We start from the raw sequence: 19,418 nt of genomic DNA, 5'->3' as shown, positions 1-19,418 counted from the left end.
ACCTCTGGGCTAACTAATCCTGGACCATTGGACATCTAGGGGCTTCTACCTCATAGACCCCAAGTAGGGTGCCCAGGGCCAGAAAGAAACAGAAAAAAAGGGGAGGAAAAAAAATCCCCAAAGAAAAGGAGGAATTGCTAGAAAAGGAACTAAATGAAATAGAGACAAGCAATATGACAGAGAAAGAATTCAGAGTAATGATTATATAGATCAGTGATGGCGAACCTATGACATGCTTGTCAGAGGTGACACACGAACTCATTTTTTTGGTTGCTTTTTCTTTGTTAAATGGCATTTAAATATATAAAATAAATATCAAAAATATGTCTTTTTTTACTATGGTTGCAAATATCAAAAAATTTCTATATATGACACAGCACCAGAGTTAAGTTAGGGTTTTTCAAAATGCTGACACACCGAGCTCAAAAGGTTCACCATCACTAATATGGATGCTCAACCATCTGGTTGAGAAACACACCAACATATGTAAGAATCAAGAGTAAATGAAGATGATATAGCTGTAATAAAGAACACAATGGAAGCTTTCAACAGTAGACTAGAAGAAGCAGAGGACAAGTCAGTGAGTTAGAAGACAGTGTAGGAAAAACACCCAAGCTAAATAACAATTGGAAGAAATAATAATAATAATAAAAACCCTGGAAACAAATGACAATTAAAACACAACAATCCAAAATCTGTGGGACAGTGAAAGCAGTCCTGAAAGGGAAGTTCATAGCACCGCCCGCCTACCACAAAAGACAAGAAATACTGTTAATAAATTATCTAATCCTGAAACTTAAAGAATCAGAAAGAGAGCAACAAGAAAAGCCCAGAGTAAGTATAATGAAGGAAATGATAAAGATCAGAGTGGAAATAGATGACATAGAGACCAAAATAATAGTAAAGATAATACAAAAGATACATAGAACCAAGAGCTGGTTCTTTGAAAGGATAAACAAGGTTGATGAACCTCTAGCCAGGCTCACCAAGAAGCAAAGAGAGAGGACCCAAATCACAAAATCAGAAATGAAAGGTGTGAAGTAACAACTGACCCCACAGAAATACAAAGAATTGTACAAAATTACTGTGAACAACTCTATTCCAACAAACCGAACAACCTATTCAAAATGGGCATATTCCTAGAAAAATGCAATCTTCCATAACTCAATCAGGAAGAATCAGAAAATCTGAATAGGCCAATAACTACTAAGGAAATTGAAGCAGTAATCAAAAAACTTCCAGCAAACAAAAGCCCTTCATAGAGAAGTTTTACCAAACATTCGAAGGAGAAATAAAACCTACCTTCCTCAGACTATTCCAAAAAAACTCAACAAGAAGGAATACTTCCAAGCTCTTTCTATGAAGCCAGCATTACCCTAATCTCAAAACCAGATAAAGACACTACAAAGAAAGATAATTACAGGCCAATATTCCTGATGAACATAGATGCTAAAATCCTAAACAAAATATTAGCAAATGGCATCCAAAAATACATTAAAAAGATCAGACACCGTGACCAAGTGGGATTTATTCTGGGGATGCAAGGCTGGTACAATATCTGCAAATCAATAAATGTGATACATCACATAAACAAACTGAGAGACAATAATGACATAATCATATCAATTTGATGCAGAAAAAGCATTTGACAATATCCAACACCCTTTCTTGATTAAAAACTCTCAGCAAAGCAGGAATAGAGGAATCCTACCTCAACATAAAAAAAGCCTTATATGACAAACCTACAGCCAACATCATACTCAATGGGAAAAATATAAAACCAATTTCTAAAAACAGGGACAAGACAGGGATACCCACTTTTACCACTCCTATTCCACATAGTACTGAAAGTGCTATCCATAGTAATCAGACAAGAAGAAATAAAAGCATCCAAATTTGTAAAGAAGAGGTAAAACTGTCATTATTTGCTGATGACATGATATTGTACATAGAAAACCCTAAAGACTCCACCAAAAAACTACTTAATTTAATAAATGAATTTGACAATGTAGCAGGATACAAAATTAACACCCAGAAATTTATGGCTTTTTTAATACGCCAATAATGAACTCACAGAAAGAAAAACTAAAAAACAAACAAACAAAAACACAATCCTATTTACCAAATTATGATACCTAAGAAGAAACTTAACTAAAGAGGTAAAAGACCGGTACTCAGAAAACTACAGGTCATTGAAAAAAGAGATAGAGGTAGATATAAACAAGTGGAAAAATATGCTGTGTTCATGGATTGGTAGAATCAACATCACTAAAATGTCCATACTACCCAAAGCAATCTATAGATTTAATGCTTTCCCCATTAAGATACCAATGGCATATTTCACAGACCTAAAAAAAATTCTCCAAAAATTCATAATGTTGTATTGTATCCCGCGAATCACATAAGGATGCCTCAAGAAGTCGAATTAAGGAGCCACATTTATTTCAAAGCCAGGACGACAAGGGAGCAATGCTCTCTAAATCTCGTAGTGCCCTCTTGGCCAAAACATCAGACTTATAAAGGCAAATATCACAAAGGTATTGATTACTTCTCAAGGTTTGGAATGAGGAACCTGGTTTGCAAAAAATCAGTTTGTTACAGAAGCTTAAATTGAGCAAGTTAGTTATCTTACAAAGATTAATTATAGTTTAGGGTCTTGGGACCACTGAGTCAACAGAAACACATTATCTGGAACCACTGAGGGAAGTTAGAGTAATTGTGCTGTCCTGCTTAGGTCCTGGGACCACTGAGTCAATGGAAACACATTATCTCGAGCCATTGAGACCATTTAGAGTAATTGTGCTATCATGGTCTCCAGGTGCAAAGGAATGTGTTTTGAAAGACCAGTAAGGTCACTATCAATGGGGGGTATTTAAACCACAATCAATGTAGTATTCAATTGAATGGGATAACTTATATAAGTTCAGAAAATCAAAATAACTTTTCTATTTATTATTTTAGCAAAAGTAAATAATTACAGAAGCCAAATCAGCAGGGTTAAAATATAAACAGCAATTTTTACCCAAGCATGGTTGCTACCATGCTTCAGTATGTAATAAAAAAAGACTCCAAATAGTCACAGCAATCCTAAGAAAAAAGTATGAAGTTGGAGAGTTCACCATACCAGACATCAAGTTATATTACAAGGCCATTGTTCTCAAAACAGCCTGGTACTGGCACAAGAGCAGACATCTAGATGAATGGAACAGAACAGAGAAGCCAGAAATCAACCCAAACCACTATGCTCAATTAATATTTGACAAAGGAGGCAAGAACATATAATGGAATCAAGATAGTCTCTTCAATAAATGGTATTAGGAAAATTGGGCAGATACATGCAAAACAATGAAACTTGATCACCAACTTACACCATACACAAAAATAAACTCAAAATGGATAAAGGACTTAAATGTAAGATGGGAAACCATAAAAATCTTAGAAGAATCCACAGGCAGCAAAATAGCAGATATGGCTCCTAGCAATATGTTTATGGACACCTTTCTTAGAACAATGGAAACTAAAGAGAAAATAAACAAATGGGACTACATCAAAATAAAAAGCTTCTACACAGCAAAAGAAACCATCAACAAAATAAAAAGAAAGCCCATTGCATGGGAGAACATATTTGCCAGTGTGACAGCTGATAATGTTTTAATCTCCAAAATTTATAGGGAACTTATACAACTTAACAAAAGGATGATAAACAATTCAATCAAAAAATGGGCAAAGGACCTAAATAGCCACTTCTTGAGAGAGGACACACAGAAGGCTAAGAGGCATATGAAAACATGCTCAAAATCACTAATCATCTGAGAGATGCAAATCAAAATGACTATGAGTTACCACCTCACACCTGTCATCAACAAATCAACAAATGACAAGTGCTGGCGAGGATGTGGAGAAAAGGGAACCCTGGTGCACTGTTGGTGGGAATGCAGACTAGTGCAGCCACTATGGAAAACACAATGGAGTTTCCTCAATAAATTAAAAATGGAACTCCCATTTGACCCAGTAATCCCACTTCTAGGAATATATCCCAAGAAATCAGAAACACCAGTCAGAAAGGATATATGCACCCCTATGTTCATAGCAGCACAATTTACAACAGCTAAGATTTGAAAACAACCTAAATTCCCATAAGCAGATGAATAGATTAAAAAAACAATAGTACATCTACACAATTGAACACTATGCTGCTAGAAAAAATAAAGAAATCTTTGCAACAGTATGCATGGACCTGGAGAGCATTATGCTAAGTGAAATAAGCCAATCAGAGAACGATAAGTATCACATGATCTCACTCATTTGTAGAATGTAATGAACAACATAAACTGATGGAAAAAAATAGATCCATTGACAGAGAAGCATCAAACAAACTGTCAAACCTCAAAGGGAGGGCGGGCAGTGATGGTGGTGGGGGCAGGGACTGGTTAAGAGATTAACCAAAGAACTTGTATGCATATAAGCATAACTAATGGACACAGGAAATGGGAGGAAGGGGTGAAGGCTGTGGCTGGGGGGTGGGGGCAGGCTGGGAGAGGACAATGGGGGGAAAAGGGTACATATGTAATATTTTTAACAATAAAGATTAAAAAAAGAGTTAAGATCAGTAAGTACTTATGATGTACTTGTTATCTCTTTCTAATTGTTTATTATATCTTGAATTCCTTATTTAAGTATCTATATTAACTATATATATATATATATATATATATATATATATATATATATATATATTGTAATTAAACAACTCTTCTGAGGCTTTTTCCTTTTATGTCTTTGTTAAAAGCAAGTTTAGCAGATGACAGCCCAATCAACCAACAACAGATATATAATAAACTTACTTTTTTGCAATCTCTTTATAAAGAATACATTAATTTTATATTGCTGTACTATAAAATTACCATAAACTCAGTGGCTTACATAATAAGATAATAAGGTCACAAGTCTAAGCATGGTGTAACTGGGTTCTCTGCTCAGAGTTCCAGTGTTACAATCAAAGTTGCAATCAAGTGTCAGTCACACTATCATTTTCTTCTGAGTCTCTGTGTCCTCATCCAAGTTCATTAAGATTGTTGGTAGAATTCAGTTCCCTGTAGTAACAGGGTTGTCCCTCATTTTCTTACTAACTATTGAACAGGACCACTCTTGGATCACCTGTGGTTTCTTACCAGTGTTTGCTTTTTTCCAGGCCAGCCGAAGTACGTTTTTTTGGACTTTGAATCTCTGATTTCATATATATATATGACATCTATACTCAAATTTAAGGGCACATATGACTAGGTCAAGTCCACCTGATAATTTATCTTACAGTGAATTGATTGGGGATTGTAATTTGAAGTGCAAAATCCCTTCACAGTAGCACCTAGAATTGAATTATTGGGATAAAGTGTGTGCACACCAGGGAGCTTCCAACACGTGAAGGCTGAGTTGACCATGCAGATATTTCATCTAACAATGGAAGGTCCAAATATTGTTGGCTCAGTTCTCATGTGTTGAAAACTAAATACCTCAAAGGGACCAACCACACTGCTCTCCCTTTCTCTTTATCCTCTCTTCTACTCTAATTTACATTCCCTTCTTTTCTGTCTGACCAAACATGTCAAACTTGCCTGTAGGCCACATGCAACCCATAATGAATATTTTTGCAGCCCATCCAATATAACGGTATGTAAGAAATATTTTAATAAAAATTTTGTAGCTTAATTTTTACAATATCCTATTATACATAACTAGAGGCCCAGTGCACAAAAATTTGTGTGCTCAGGAGAGGGGTCCCTCAGCCTGGCCTGTGCCCTCTTGCAGTCTGGGACCCCTCGGGGGATGACGACCTTCTGGCTTAGGCCTGCTCCCTGGGGGATTGGGCCTAAGCTGGCAATCAGATATCCCTCTGGCAGTCCGGGAGCCCTCAGATGATGTCCACTTGCCAGCAGGGAACAGGCCTAAGTTGCAGTCGGACATCCTTAGTGCTTCTGAGGAGGCAGGAGAGGCTCCCACCACCACCGCTGTACTGGCAGCCATCAGCCTGGCTTGTGGATGAGCAGAGCCCCCCCTGTGGGAGCTCACTGACCACCTGGGGGAAGCTCCTGCATTGAGCATCTGGACCCTGGTGGTCAGTGTGTGTCATAGTGACCAGTCATTCCCAGTCGTTCTGCTGTTAGGGTCAGTTTGCATATTACCCTTTTATTACATAGGATAGAGACCTGGTGCAAGGTGGGGGCCACCTGGTTTGCCCTGAAGGGTGTCCCAGATCAGGGTGGGGTACCCGCTGGGGTGCCTGGCCAGCCTGGTGAAGGGCTGATGGCTGTTTTCAAGCTAGTCAAGTCCCCCCCCCCCCAGTGGGGACCCTCACCCCATGGAGGTTTGGCCAGCCTGGGTGAGGGGCTGATGGCTGTTTTCAGGCTGGCCATGCCCCCTTTAGGGTGGGGGCCCCCACTGGGGTACCTGGCCAGTTTGAGTGAGGGGCTGAGGGCCGTTTTCAGGCTGGCCAAGCCCCTGGCAATGGAAGCTCCCAGCCTCTCCTTTTTTTTCTTTTTCTTTTTTTTATTCTGTGATTTATTTACCTTCTATAATTGAAACTTTGTTGCCTTAAGAGGAGCTCAGAGCTGGCCAGGGTGGGCAGGAGGGAAGCCTCCTGCTCGCTCCAGTTTTGTGGCCACGGCCAGCTGAAAGCAGGTATCTGGGGTTTAGTTACCTTCTATAATTGAAACTTTGTTGCTTTGAGTGGAGCTCAGAGCTGCTGCGGCAAGCGGGAAGCTTGGCTTCCTCCATCATTGGGGCAACTAAGCCTCCTGCTTGCTCCAGCTTGGTGGCTGCTGGCCGCCATCTTGGTTGGGTTAATTTGCATATAGTCACTCTGATTGGGTGGTGGGTGTGGCTTAAGTCCTAGCGAAGGTATGGTCAATTTGCATGTTTGTCTTTTATTAGTATATATTATTAATAATGAACTACAACATTCGCTAATGACTGATTACTATAGTTGTGTTGCATTCATTTCCTTTAAGCGCCTTACGCACAGGTGCACATTTCTCTCCACTAATACTAGCAGGGAATATTTTAGCAGCCGATTGTCACGTCATTAATCTTGGACTGACTTGTTTGGTGTGTGAAACAGGAAATATTTTGCTTCAGGAGAACAAGAAAAATAGGTTTATTTGTGTTATACTTACTAATTTGTTCAGTTATTCAGTGTCTGGTAAGTTAATGTTCAAGAAAAAATATTGATTTTTTATTAAAATGTTCTATTATTTTATGTTAACGATTACTCATTCATTTCAGTCCTTTGTATTCAGCATGTCTCTATTGGAATAAACCCACGTTTCAATGAAAATTGAAGCTTTTATTTTTTTGTGGCCCACATAAACTTAAAGCTTGTTTATTTGGCTTGTGTTAGCCTTTGACATGCTTGATCTAGATCAATTGATTTTCTCCCCTACAGGAAAAAAAAAAAAATTCAATGAAATACCTCTGTTAGCTGGAAGGACAAAAAAAGAAAGCAGATAATGATGGAATGGAAGTATGTCTTCAGAAAAAGTAGGAAGGATATAATTGAAGAGGAGATATGAAAAGACACAAAAACAAACAACAAAAAAGCAAGCATCCATGAGAGACTAGAGAGTTGGTGTCATAGTTCTACAGGTTTGAGATAAAGTTAGAACGAGAGAAAGCATTATAGCAAAATAAAGGGATGGAAATGCAAGGTAGAGATGACAGTTGAAGGTAACAATAATGATGGCATTTGTGGCCATGGATTTGTTTAAACAAGGCACTCTGCTTCTTTGTCCTAAATAATTTCCTCAGGTGAAGGAAGGCTGATGGCAGCACATATTTGTGTATATATCTTGATTTTGTTAACAACACTTCTCAACACTCACTTTGTTATGTTCTAGTTGCTGCTTCGAGGAGCCTGGCAAAGCAGTTAATATTATACTTAATAAAAACATGTGAAGGCCAAAAACATAGCTACAAACAAAATAAATAAAAAATAGCCCAAGGTAGTCTTATAGTCTCCTTGCAACAAATTGTTTGGACAAGAAGGTGATAATGTATATAGCTCAGTTTCTACTTTTTATTTTTTGATATACTAAAAAGAATAAACACAATTTAAAAGAAATTTCTTAAATCTATTTTCCCCAAAGCACAATAGAATAAATACTGCTTATGGGTGCCAACTGGTTCTTAGTTACTAAATCATAAAGGATCAAATGAAGTTAATGACAGAGGGTTGGCTAACATTTTTTTGTGTGTGTTGTGTGTCTGTGTGTGTGTGTGTCTGTGTGTGTGTGTGTGTGTGTGTGTATAATAACTAGTACACATGTGTTCCCAAATAGCCTCCCTTTAAGTAGGTTATATGCACCTCTTTTAAAATAAATTACTACAAATTGCAGATATGTTTTTATTTTAAGAAGGAGCATATAATATTACAAATATAGGAGACTTCGTTTGGATTCTGAATTTTGTTTTTGTTTATTTTTTGTAGGTTTTTGTTGTTGTAGTAAATCCTCACTCGAGGATATTTTTCTATTGATGTTGGAGAGAGTGGAAGGGAGAGGGAGAGAAAGAGAGAGAGAAACATTGATGTGAGAGAGACACATTGATTGGTTGCCTCCTGCCTGAAACAAGCCCCCAACCAAGATACCTGCCCTTGACTGGAATTGAATCTGGGACCCTTCCGTCCCCAGGCCAATGCTCTATCCACTGTACCAAACCGGCTAGGGTTGGCTTCTGACTTTTTGGTATTCTTGAACCTTTAAGTTCTTAGCACCATAAAAGAAGGGAGAAGTTGATAGTTCCTATGATATCATCAGTCGGCAGCAAATAAAGTAAGCATATACTCCTGGCTGCTCCTAATGTTCTTTATAAAGATTCACTTTTGTCTTTGATGAGACATTGTTGACCATAAGGTTATGATGTTGACTCCTTTTTATTTTCTTGTGGGAATTTGTGAGAGTGCTGCAAAGAAAGGTGAGAGATTGAAAAGAAACATGTTTCTCATGTTTCTGTGTGTGTGTGTGTGTGTGTGTGCGTGCGTGCGTGTGTGTGTGTGTGTGTGTGTGTGTTTGTGTTCTAGGATTTAGCAGTATAATGATTCAGAATCCAACATCCAACATTCCTATAATGTTGATGCCCATTCTAATTATACTAGAGGCCTGGTGCATGAATTCATGCATGGGTGGGATCCCTCAGGGTGTCCTGCAGTGATTGGGTCCCAGATTGCATCCCCAGCCTTGCAGCCCCGCCTTGACCTGGTGCCATCCCCTCACCTGCTCCACCATCCCTCCTGGAGGGCAATCAGTTGTTGCTGGGCCCCCCTGCCCAACTCCCTCAGCACCTGGGAGCCTGGCAGTGGCCCTGCCGCCTGTCTCCGCAGCTGGTCACCATCTGCAGGGCTATTGGTGGGGTGATTGGGCCCCTGCTCACACCCGCCTTGGCCTGGCGCTGCCTGCTCAGCTGCTCCAGCATCGTACCATGGTCCTGCTCTTGTCAGGGCCCATCAGGGCCAGCAGCGCCTCCACTGCTGCCCGCTAAATCACCGTCGCCCACCATGTTCCACGCTATCCCTTGGTGGTCAGCACACGCATAGCAAGCGATTAAATTTCAAGTCTCCCAGTAGAACTCCAGGTCGAATGACCGCCCGAGAAGACAGTTTGCATATTAGGCTTTTATTATATAGCAGGGGTGGGCAACCCCTGGCACGCATGCCAAACATGGCACACCAGTAACTTTTGCTGGCACGCGAAACCCTCTCTTATAATCTTCCATTTACAATTTTTTCTTAATATCGACTTTTTTATTTTTCAGATAAATTCAGTGTAGGTGCATCTTAGATAAATAAATAATTTTACATAACATGTATACATTAAAAAATAAATGTATTTTTCATCATCATATACTGTGTTTTTGTGACTCGAATGAATTTTATTATTTCTTCAAGGTTCTTCACATATGTACACCTTAAGAGATATTAAGTAGGTGTAACATGTTCTCAAAAATTAGGGTTGGCACGCAGAAGAATTTTGAGTCAGAGATTTTACTGGTTTTGGCACACACTCACAAAAAGGTTGCCTACTGCTGTTATATAGGATTACAACTTGTTTGGACTTTTGTAAAGCATCTCACATAACAATTAAAAGGAGAGTTTCTAATACTAGAGATATAGATTTACAGGAGTGTTGGTAATGGCTGCCAAAGGCAACAATGATGCCAAGATCATGAGTCTGAAATGAAGGGCACAATTTAAGCTAATATTTAATTGAATTAATTTATTAATTAAGTCACCAACATTGTCTTCAGGTATGTACTCTTTCCTTTTCATCTGGTTTGTAGATCTGGGTCCTTCCATATGAGTTACCAAGCATGGTTTCTCTCATGAAATCCACAAATTTAAAAACATGTGTGTGCTCTATTCCCCATGTCATTCACATTTTAGGGTTTGTTAATAAGCTACCAGAAAGCTGTGAGACTTTTTGGGTTTGAAGATATGTATGGCTTTTCAAAATGCAGTTCATGAAAGCCTCCAATTTCTAAAGTAGATCATGATATTTTTTTATCATAGGGCACTCAGTAGTCCTGTAATTCTTTGGTTCAGGAAAATATTCTGTATCATTTTGCAAATTATGACTACAAAATACTGAAGGCAATCTTGTCAAGCTGATGTGTTCCTTCAGTTACTTGAATTTTATCTTGGTTGGGTATAAACTCTAATGAGGACTGGCATGGATGATTCTGGTTTGAAAAGGTCACAGTTATACCAAAGACTATATAAATATTTTTAACTTATTATGTCTCTACCACACAGCTGCTATTTAATTTTCCTGGAAGACTATACTAGAAGGGCCAAGATCAATGTACCAGTTTATCAACAGAATTTCTTAATATATATGTTGGGGTCCAGTCCCAGCAGGTCCAGGGGTTCCCAAAGGTGTGGACGGAGTCGGCAAAGAAGGAATGACATGGAGACAGCGTTCAGTTGATCAGCCTAGCCAGGTTCTCTCTCTATTCTCCTGTTACATCTGTATTTATACCATTTGATCCTATAAGCATGCCTCTATAGTCACATCATGGTATGTTTTGGGTCCTCCCTTAACCTTCTACAGTTCCTTGTTTCATGTCCATAGTTTCTTACCTGACCTTTGCCAAAAAATCCTGTCTCTATCTAGTTCTGTTGATTTTAACCTTGTCTAGGTTAATCTCTGTGTTCCATTATAAGGGCTATTCCAAGGTCACTATTCTACTGCTCTACTGATAAGCTACAAGGAAGTGACTGAAGGAGATTATCCTATCCAGGAAAGGTTATGTCCTCCCAGCTCCACTGCTTGCCTTCCCTGGGACTGCCCTGGGTCGGTGGGTCTCCAGGGGTATAGACTTTGGTGTTTTCCCTGGTGGGCAGACCCCTAGGGATGTGGGCCCAACAAGTCTCAAATTTATTGCCAACAGTCTTAGTCCAAGTTCTTCATATGTCCTTTCTCGGGGAGGTGGCCCTGGCTAGAACACATAGTGCTAAGAAGGGGAGCAAACATATTAAGAGCAGTATGCCAGGTCCCTTGAAACATATGCTGTGCAGATGTTTCTTCCCTGCAGTGACAGTGTCAAGCAACAAGGATGGACTGGCTTCCGGCATATATACAGCACTTGGGGAAAATAAAGTGACTTAATGCATAGTAGTATTAAATAATGTATACGTGGGATCAAAGTTACTTATTTCTAAATTGTTTAAAAATTAGAATTTCACTTCAGAATAAAAATTATTTTAAATATAAAGTAATAATAATGCCATCATTATGCATCCCTATTCTAAAATTTGTGAATGACTTATTTTTCTAAAGACAATTCTTATGAGTGACATTTTTGTTTGTTGCTATGTCCTCATTTGACAAGCCAAGCTGATAAGTTCATAGTTATGGTTTAAACTGATTATTTCATTATATCAGGAATGTAAGAGTGAATTAAGAATTTATCAAATTAATTGAGCTATTTTAGTCAAATGCTTTTAGAGTGATTATCATAATACCTAAGTAATCAGACTCAATCTAAATAAATTAATTCAATAAAATATTAGCCTAATTTGTGCTTAATGAGATCATTTCCTTAATACTGTCAGGAGTGAGTAAAAAAGCTTCCAGACATTTTAAAGAGCATGAGCAGGGTAAGTGTGATCAATACATTATGGTTGACACTGGAACTTACCAAGTTTAGGAACCTATGTTACTCATTAAAAAAGGTTCGATGATATTATTCTTTAATTTATGGACAAATTAAGGTTTTCTACATGCAAATAATCATCTCCCATCTTTTTCATTTCTGAAATCACTCCATAGCTTTTTCTCTTTTTCATTTTACTGTCTTTGCGAAGGAAAAATCTTTTTTAACGAAGGCTGATCTTTCTGCTTACACTCTAATCCAGGGGTGGGCAAACTTTTTGACTCGAGGGCCACAATGGGTTCTTAAACTGGACTGGAGGGCCAGAACAAAAGCATGGATGGAGTGTTTGTGTGAACTAATATAAATTCAAAGTAAACATCATTACAAAAAAGGGTACGGTCTTTTTTTTTTTTTTTTAGTTTTATTCATTTCAAAGGGGCCGGATCCGGCCCACAGGCTGTAGTTTGCCCACGGCTGCTCTAATCCAACTCATTATTCTGTCTTCTGTAGGGCTTTGATTTATCAAATATGTTCTTTAAAATTATCTATATACTATCTGTCTTTTCTCTACAGTTGACCCTTAAACAACACAGTTTGAACTGCATGGGCGCACTTATATAGAGTTTTTAAATGTAGACTTGACCCTCTGTATCCCCAGATTTTGCATCTGTGGATTCAACCGATGGTGAATAAAAAAAGAGTATTTTCCATTTCCAGTTGGGAAGCTGCAGCTGTGAAGGGCCATTGTATGCACTGTTCTATGCCATATTGTATACTACTAGAGGCCTGTTGCACAAAAATTTGTGCACTTGGGGGGATGCGGGGGGTCCCTCAGCCCGGCCTGTGCCCTCTTGCAGTCTGGGACCCCTCAGGAGATAACGACCTGCTGGCTTAGGCCTGCTCCTGGGTGGCAGACAGCAGGCCTAATCCCTAGGTGCAGCCCCTGGTCGGGCTCAGAGCAGGGCCGATTGGGGAGTTGGGGCACCGACCCCTGTCATGCACAGAGCAGGGCAGATTGGGAGTTTGTGATGGCACCCTCAGTCATGCTCAGGGTAGGGCCGATTGGGGGGTTGGGCACCACCCCCTGTCACACTCAAGGCAGGGTCTATGGGAAGGTTGTGGCGCCACCCCCTGTCATGCACAGAGCAGGGTCGATGAGGGGGTTGGGGAGCTCCCGCCTGTCACGCACAGAGCAGGGCCTATCAGGGGGTTGAGGAGCTCACCACTGTCACTCACAAAGTAGGGCCAATAGGGTAGTTGGGGCACAGCACCCTGTCACACACAGAGCACGGTGGATCAGGGGGCTGGGGTGCCACCACTGTCACACTCAGGGCAGGGACGATGGGGCAGTTATGGCTCTACCCCGTCACACACAGAGCAGGGCCCGTGGGGGGGGGCGGGTTGGGGTGCCGCACCCTGTCACACACAGAGCAGGGCCTATCATAGGGTTGGGGCACCGCACCCTGTCACACACAGAGCTGCAGGGTGATTAGGGGGTTGGGGAGCTACCCCCTATCAGGCACAGAGCAGGGCTGATCAGGGGGTTGGGGCGCCTTCCCCTGTCACAAACAGAGCAGGGCAGATAGGGAGGTTGTGGCCTTGCCCCCTGTCACACACAGAGATGCAGGGCGATCAGGGGGTTTGGGCGCTGCCCCCTGTCACGCTGATCCCGGTGCTGGGAGGCATATTACCCTTTTACTATATAGGATAGAGGCCTGGTGCACCGGTGGGGGCAGCTGGTTTGCCCTGAAGGGTGACCTGGATCAGGGTGGGGGTCCCCACTGGGGTGCCTGGCCAGCCTGGGTGAGGGGCTGAGGGCTGTTTTCAGGCTGGCGGGTGACTGAAGCTCTCAACCGCTCCTTTTTTCTTTTTTTTTAAATTCTGGGCCAGCTTTAGATCTGAGGCTTGGCTCTAGCTCTGAGGCCTTGGCTGCTGGAAGCAGGTATCTGGTTTGTTTGGGTTCTATAATCGAAACACTGTTTCAACTCCAGCTCTGTGATCCCGGCTGGCTGAAAGCAGGTTTCTGGGGTTTTGTTTAGCTTCTGTATTTGTAACAATGTTTCAAACTGCAAGCTCAGAGGCCGGCAGCGGCAGGCAGGGAACGTTAGCTTCCTCCGTCACTGAAGCAAGCAAGCCTCATGTTAGCTTCCAGCTGCCTGGCTGCCGGCCGCCGTCTTGGCTGGCAGTTAATTTGCATATCTCGCTGATTAGCCAATGGGAAGGATAGCGGAGGTACAGCTAATTATCATGTTTCTCTTTTATTAGATAGGATAGGGACCTTGAGTATCTGCATATTTAGGTATCCACAAGGTCTTGGAATTATTCCCCAAGCAGATTCTAATGGATGATTAGGGAATCAAAACTTACATAAATATTCAACTATGCTGGGTTCAGTTCCCCTAATCCCCATTTTGTTTAAGCATAAATATATATATATATATGTATATGTGTGTGTGTGTGTATATATATATATATATATGTATGTATATATATGTATATGTATATATATTTAATTTGTTGCTTATACTTTCTCTCCCTCTGCCTGAAAATATGCTTGGATGCAGAACAGAAAACCTCCTGAAAAAAATAAATACACAAACTTCTCTGAATGTTGCTGTATCCAAACTACTTGGTGTTTTATCTCATTCTTTCCATTTTCTTTCATCAATCAGAAATTTAGTGTATCCTTGGTGCCTTATTTTCTGCATAGTGGACTTGTTTTGTGTGCTTAGACTTCTCTACCTAATGGAACTTAGCTCGAAATCACTAGATAACTTTTAATTAACAATTTTATTGAATTTCTTTTCAATTCTGATACCAATGTCTAAGTTTTTCTTGAAATATTTTCCTGGCTAGTGTTCATCAATTGCCTTATAAATTTCCAAATTCACAATTTTCCCCTCTTACTTTTCTTTTCCACTCACTTTTACTAATTTTCAAAGCTCTGGTTCTACCTACCAGCTAAATTCAGAAATATGTGAAAACCCTGACTTGTTTTTCTTCACTATGCTTTTAACTTATTTTCTTGGTGACCAAATGCATTTCCTTAGTCACATATTTATTCCTGTTTGATGGAGTACCAAGTCTATTTACTAACGATCTAATTCATTCATGGACTTCTGGCCTTTATTTTTATTTTTATTTATTTTTTTAAAATATATTTTTATTGAATTTTTACAGAGAGGAAAGGAGAGGGATAGAGAGTTAGAAACATTGATGAGAGAGAAACATCGATCAGCTGCCTCCTGCACGCCCCCTACTGGGGATGTGCCTGCAACCAAGGTAGATGCCCTTGACCAGAATCAAACCTGGGACCCTTGAGTCCTCATATTTTTAGATAAACTTAACTTGCTAGTACCATAATATAAAAAAATCTAATAATTAAATGTTTTGAAGATATCTAAACTTAAATGTTTTAATCTTTTGAAACCCTTTTTTTTTTTAACCCCTGGTAAACATTTCTAAGTTACTAACTTGAAATTTTGGTGATATATTTTGCTACTTCTTTTCTCTAATTTTTCATATCTATTCAGATATCCTGTCCATAGATTAATTCTTCTGTGTTTCATTTATATCTCCCTTCCTTTTCATGACCACGACCAACATTTGTGTGCAGGATGTTGTTATTTCTTATGATATTGCCTTATTTAATATGATAATATTCTGGTAGGATTCCCTCATTCAATTTCTCCTTCACAAAATTGGTGTATATTAATAGTCTCTCCTTATTTACCACTACTTTATTTCTATGAGATTGGCATTTTCCCTTGCTGTTCTTCTGATAATTTTCTCTCAATAACTGATTTTTTATTCCTATAATATTACTTGACACCATGTTTTTGCCAAGAAGACTTTATGCATTCCTGATCTCTAACCTAATTAAAACAAATTCTTACATTTACATTTATTTGCCAGTATCATCAAAATAAGCACTATTTATCTGAAACTGAAACTTTTATATTATGATTTTTATACATTTTATTGGTAGCTGCTCATTTAATTGTCAACAACCCTACAAAATAAATATTAATTAATATTTCCCCTAGGTACATAGTGGAGTTGCAACTCAGAAAACTGGTTGCTAGAGGCCACTTTGGGAGCCATAAATATGTGCCTTTTAGAGTGGACAGTATAGCTGACCATGAACTGTGGGATCCATCACCGTGTGTGCACCAAAGTCACAGTTCTTATGGGCTGCTCTCAGTCATTCATCAGGTGACATATGAGTCCTTTAAAGAACAACCTTGGCTGGAAGAGTCCCTGCCAACTTTGTAGAAACTTTCTGACTTACATGTCAGTTTAAGACCTTCCATGCATTAATCCCAATTGGTCTCTGGTATGGCCAATTCTGTCTTGCTATGTGCTTTTCAGAGAACCCTGACTAATACCCTCACAATGCTACTTAGAAACTGAGCTAAATTTTGCACTCTAGAATATCCATCTCTCAAATCTGTGTACTTAACCACTTAATATATGGTCTTCATCCACATTCCTGGACTTTTCACCTGTCTTTAGTCCACCACTGTTATATTCTATTGCCTTCTATTTTGAATTGCTTCCAATTTCCTCTCAACTTACATTACTCTTTAAGGTCTATCTCAAATATTACTTATCTTTTGGAGCTTTAAAAAAATTATTTGCCTCAACTTGAAGTCTGTCTTCACTTTATCTCTACTTGTGCTTCTTTTATAGTTTAAGAAAAAATCTGACATTCTGCGTAAAATAGTGCCAAAATATATAAATTAGCTACATTCTCATTCCTGCTATTGACTTTCTTTGTCACTGAATTTAATCATCAGACCATGAGATATGGTGCCTTCTATGCTTGACTGTATTCAATCTTATAGTAAGCAGATATACATAAAAATAATTTCCAGGCTAGAGAAATAATCTTCATAATGCTGAGGTCTTGTGGGACTTGAAAATATATACACATTTAATTTAGCATTTACATCAAGATAATGGCTTTTATTCATTAGGATTTCTACAGCATCAATAAAATAACTTGCCAGATATTATTGGTGAATAACAAGCTTCTTAAGAGTAACTTGTTCAAAATTAATTCTCTCTCTCTCCTCTATCTCTTTCTTTCCAGAAGAAGAAATACCATTTGCATCATTTCCCCCCTATATTCAGTTGATGGGGGTTATGAAGAACACAAGATTTTCTTAAAACATAGTTAATAAGTTGATTAATCAAAAAGTGATTTAGATCTAGGCATTAAGCATCCATAGCTGCTAACATCACACACACAAAAAAGATTGTCTCATGATAGAACAAACAACTATGAATTAACCTTGTAAGAAAATAAATAAAATGAAGGAGGAACTTGATTTTGAGGAAAACTTTAGATCCAAATGCTAACTTAGTACAAATTCTGAGATGACTGATGAACATGCCAACTGACACTGCAGGGATTCAATAGGCACATAGGTTCTTTTTCCCAACACCTAAATTACAAGTGAAAAAACAGCAACACAAAATTGCATGGTATCTTTATAGATTAAAATAAGATTTAAAAAACATGAAAAATTGCAATGCACTGCCCTTAATTTGATCCTGATTCAAATAGGTGTTAAGAAAAGTAATATATATGAGACAACTGTAAATTTGAACAGCAAGTATCCTATCTAATGAAAGACAAAAAGGGTAATTAACCGTACCTTCGCTACGCTTCCCATTGGCTAATCAGGGCTATATGCAAATTAACCGCCAACAAAGATGGCGGCTAATTTGCATATGTAGGCGCAAAGCAATGGAGCGAAGCCTGCTGGCCCTGGGCAGGTACAGCAAGCGAAGGCCAGTGTGGCAAGCGAAGAGCAAAGCCTGCAAAGAGTTAAGCCCCTCGCCCGCTGCTCTGGCACCGCCGCCGGGGCCTGCTCGGCCAGCACAGAGCTAAGCTCTGTGCCCACGTGGCCAGCACAGAGCTAAGAGCTGAGCCCGCCACACCAGCTCCGCCCCTGGGGCCCCAGCGGCCAGCGCAGATTGAAGCCCGCTGCACCGGCCCCTCCCAGGCGAAGAGCGAAGGCCTGGGCTCCGGGCACTGGAGGAAAACTGGTGCCAGGAGCCAGTGGAAGGGGCCGCCAAGGGGCCCCAGACTGCGAGAAGGCACAGGCCGGGCTGAAGGACCCACCTGAGTGCACAAATTTTTGTGCACCGGGCCTCTAGTTCAATTATATTAAGGAACTATTTTATTTTATTTTATTTTATTTTATTTATTTATTTATTTATTTATTTATTTATTTATTTATTAATATTTTATTGATTCTTTACAGAGAGAAAGGGAGAAGGATAGAGAGCTAGAAACATTGATCAGCTGCCTCCTGCACACCTCCTACTGGGGATGTGCCCGCAACCAAGGTACATGCCCTTGACCGGAATTGAACCTGGGACCCTTCAGTCCGCAGGCCGACGCTCTATCCACTGAGCCAAACCAGTTAGGGCAAGGAACTATTTTAAATTTTTAAGTAAAAACTGGTATTGAGGTTGTTTTCACCTTTTGAAAAGACATTGTGCAGAGATAATAGTACTATATTTATTGATAATGGATCCTGGCCACATGGGCATATTATTGTGCTATTTTGTTTTCTGTGTTTGAATGCCCATAATAAACTGCCTGGTGAAATTAATATAAGATAAAAAGAAAGATAGTGGCTGACTGGATCAGAAACAAAGATTAACTACCTTTTTACTGACTCCCCCACACTCAATTTTTGATCCTCAAATTGTCCTGTATCAGTTCCCACTGCATGAAAGAGGCCTTAGAGAATAGTCATAATCACTAAGTCACAAGCACCTGATAGGTCAGACATAATATATTATTTAGTGAAAATGGGGATTAGAACAGCCAAGAGAGTGTATTTTTTTAATACATTTTATTCATAAAATAGTAAAATTACTGTCAGAAAGTTGCCCCTCCCCCCTCTGTACCATTCTCTCTCTCATTTGCTACAGGAGAATATTTAGGGAAGAAGAGTTAGATTTGCCAAATACAGAGAGTTAAGTTTCCAAATGACTGAGGGAAAAACAAAAGACAGAGAAAGAGGTCTGTGACCTCTTTCTTTAGTGCGTTCTTTCAATTCAAATTACCTCTCCCTTAATAATGGACAAATTGATAAATATAGTTTATTCAGTCAGTCAAAAACTAAATACAAATTAAAATATTTTAAATAAAAACAGAGTCAAAATTAAGATACTGGATGATTTAATGAATTACTCATATCATTATGAGAAATAATATGCTCACCTTTGCAATCAGGATAAGTCTGCAAAGCAGA

This window comes from Myotis myotis, unplaced genomic scaffold, assembly GCF_014108235.1.
Source record: "Myotis myotis isolate mMyoMyo1 unplaced genomic scaffold, mMyoMyo1.p scaffold_m19_p_2, whole genome shotgun sequence".
Taxonomy (NCBI): Eukaryota; Metazoa; Chordata; class Mammalia; order Chiroptera; family Vespertilionidae; genus Myotis; species Myotis myotis.
This window is presented reverse-complemented; position numbering follows the sequence as displayed.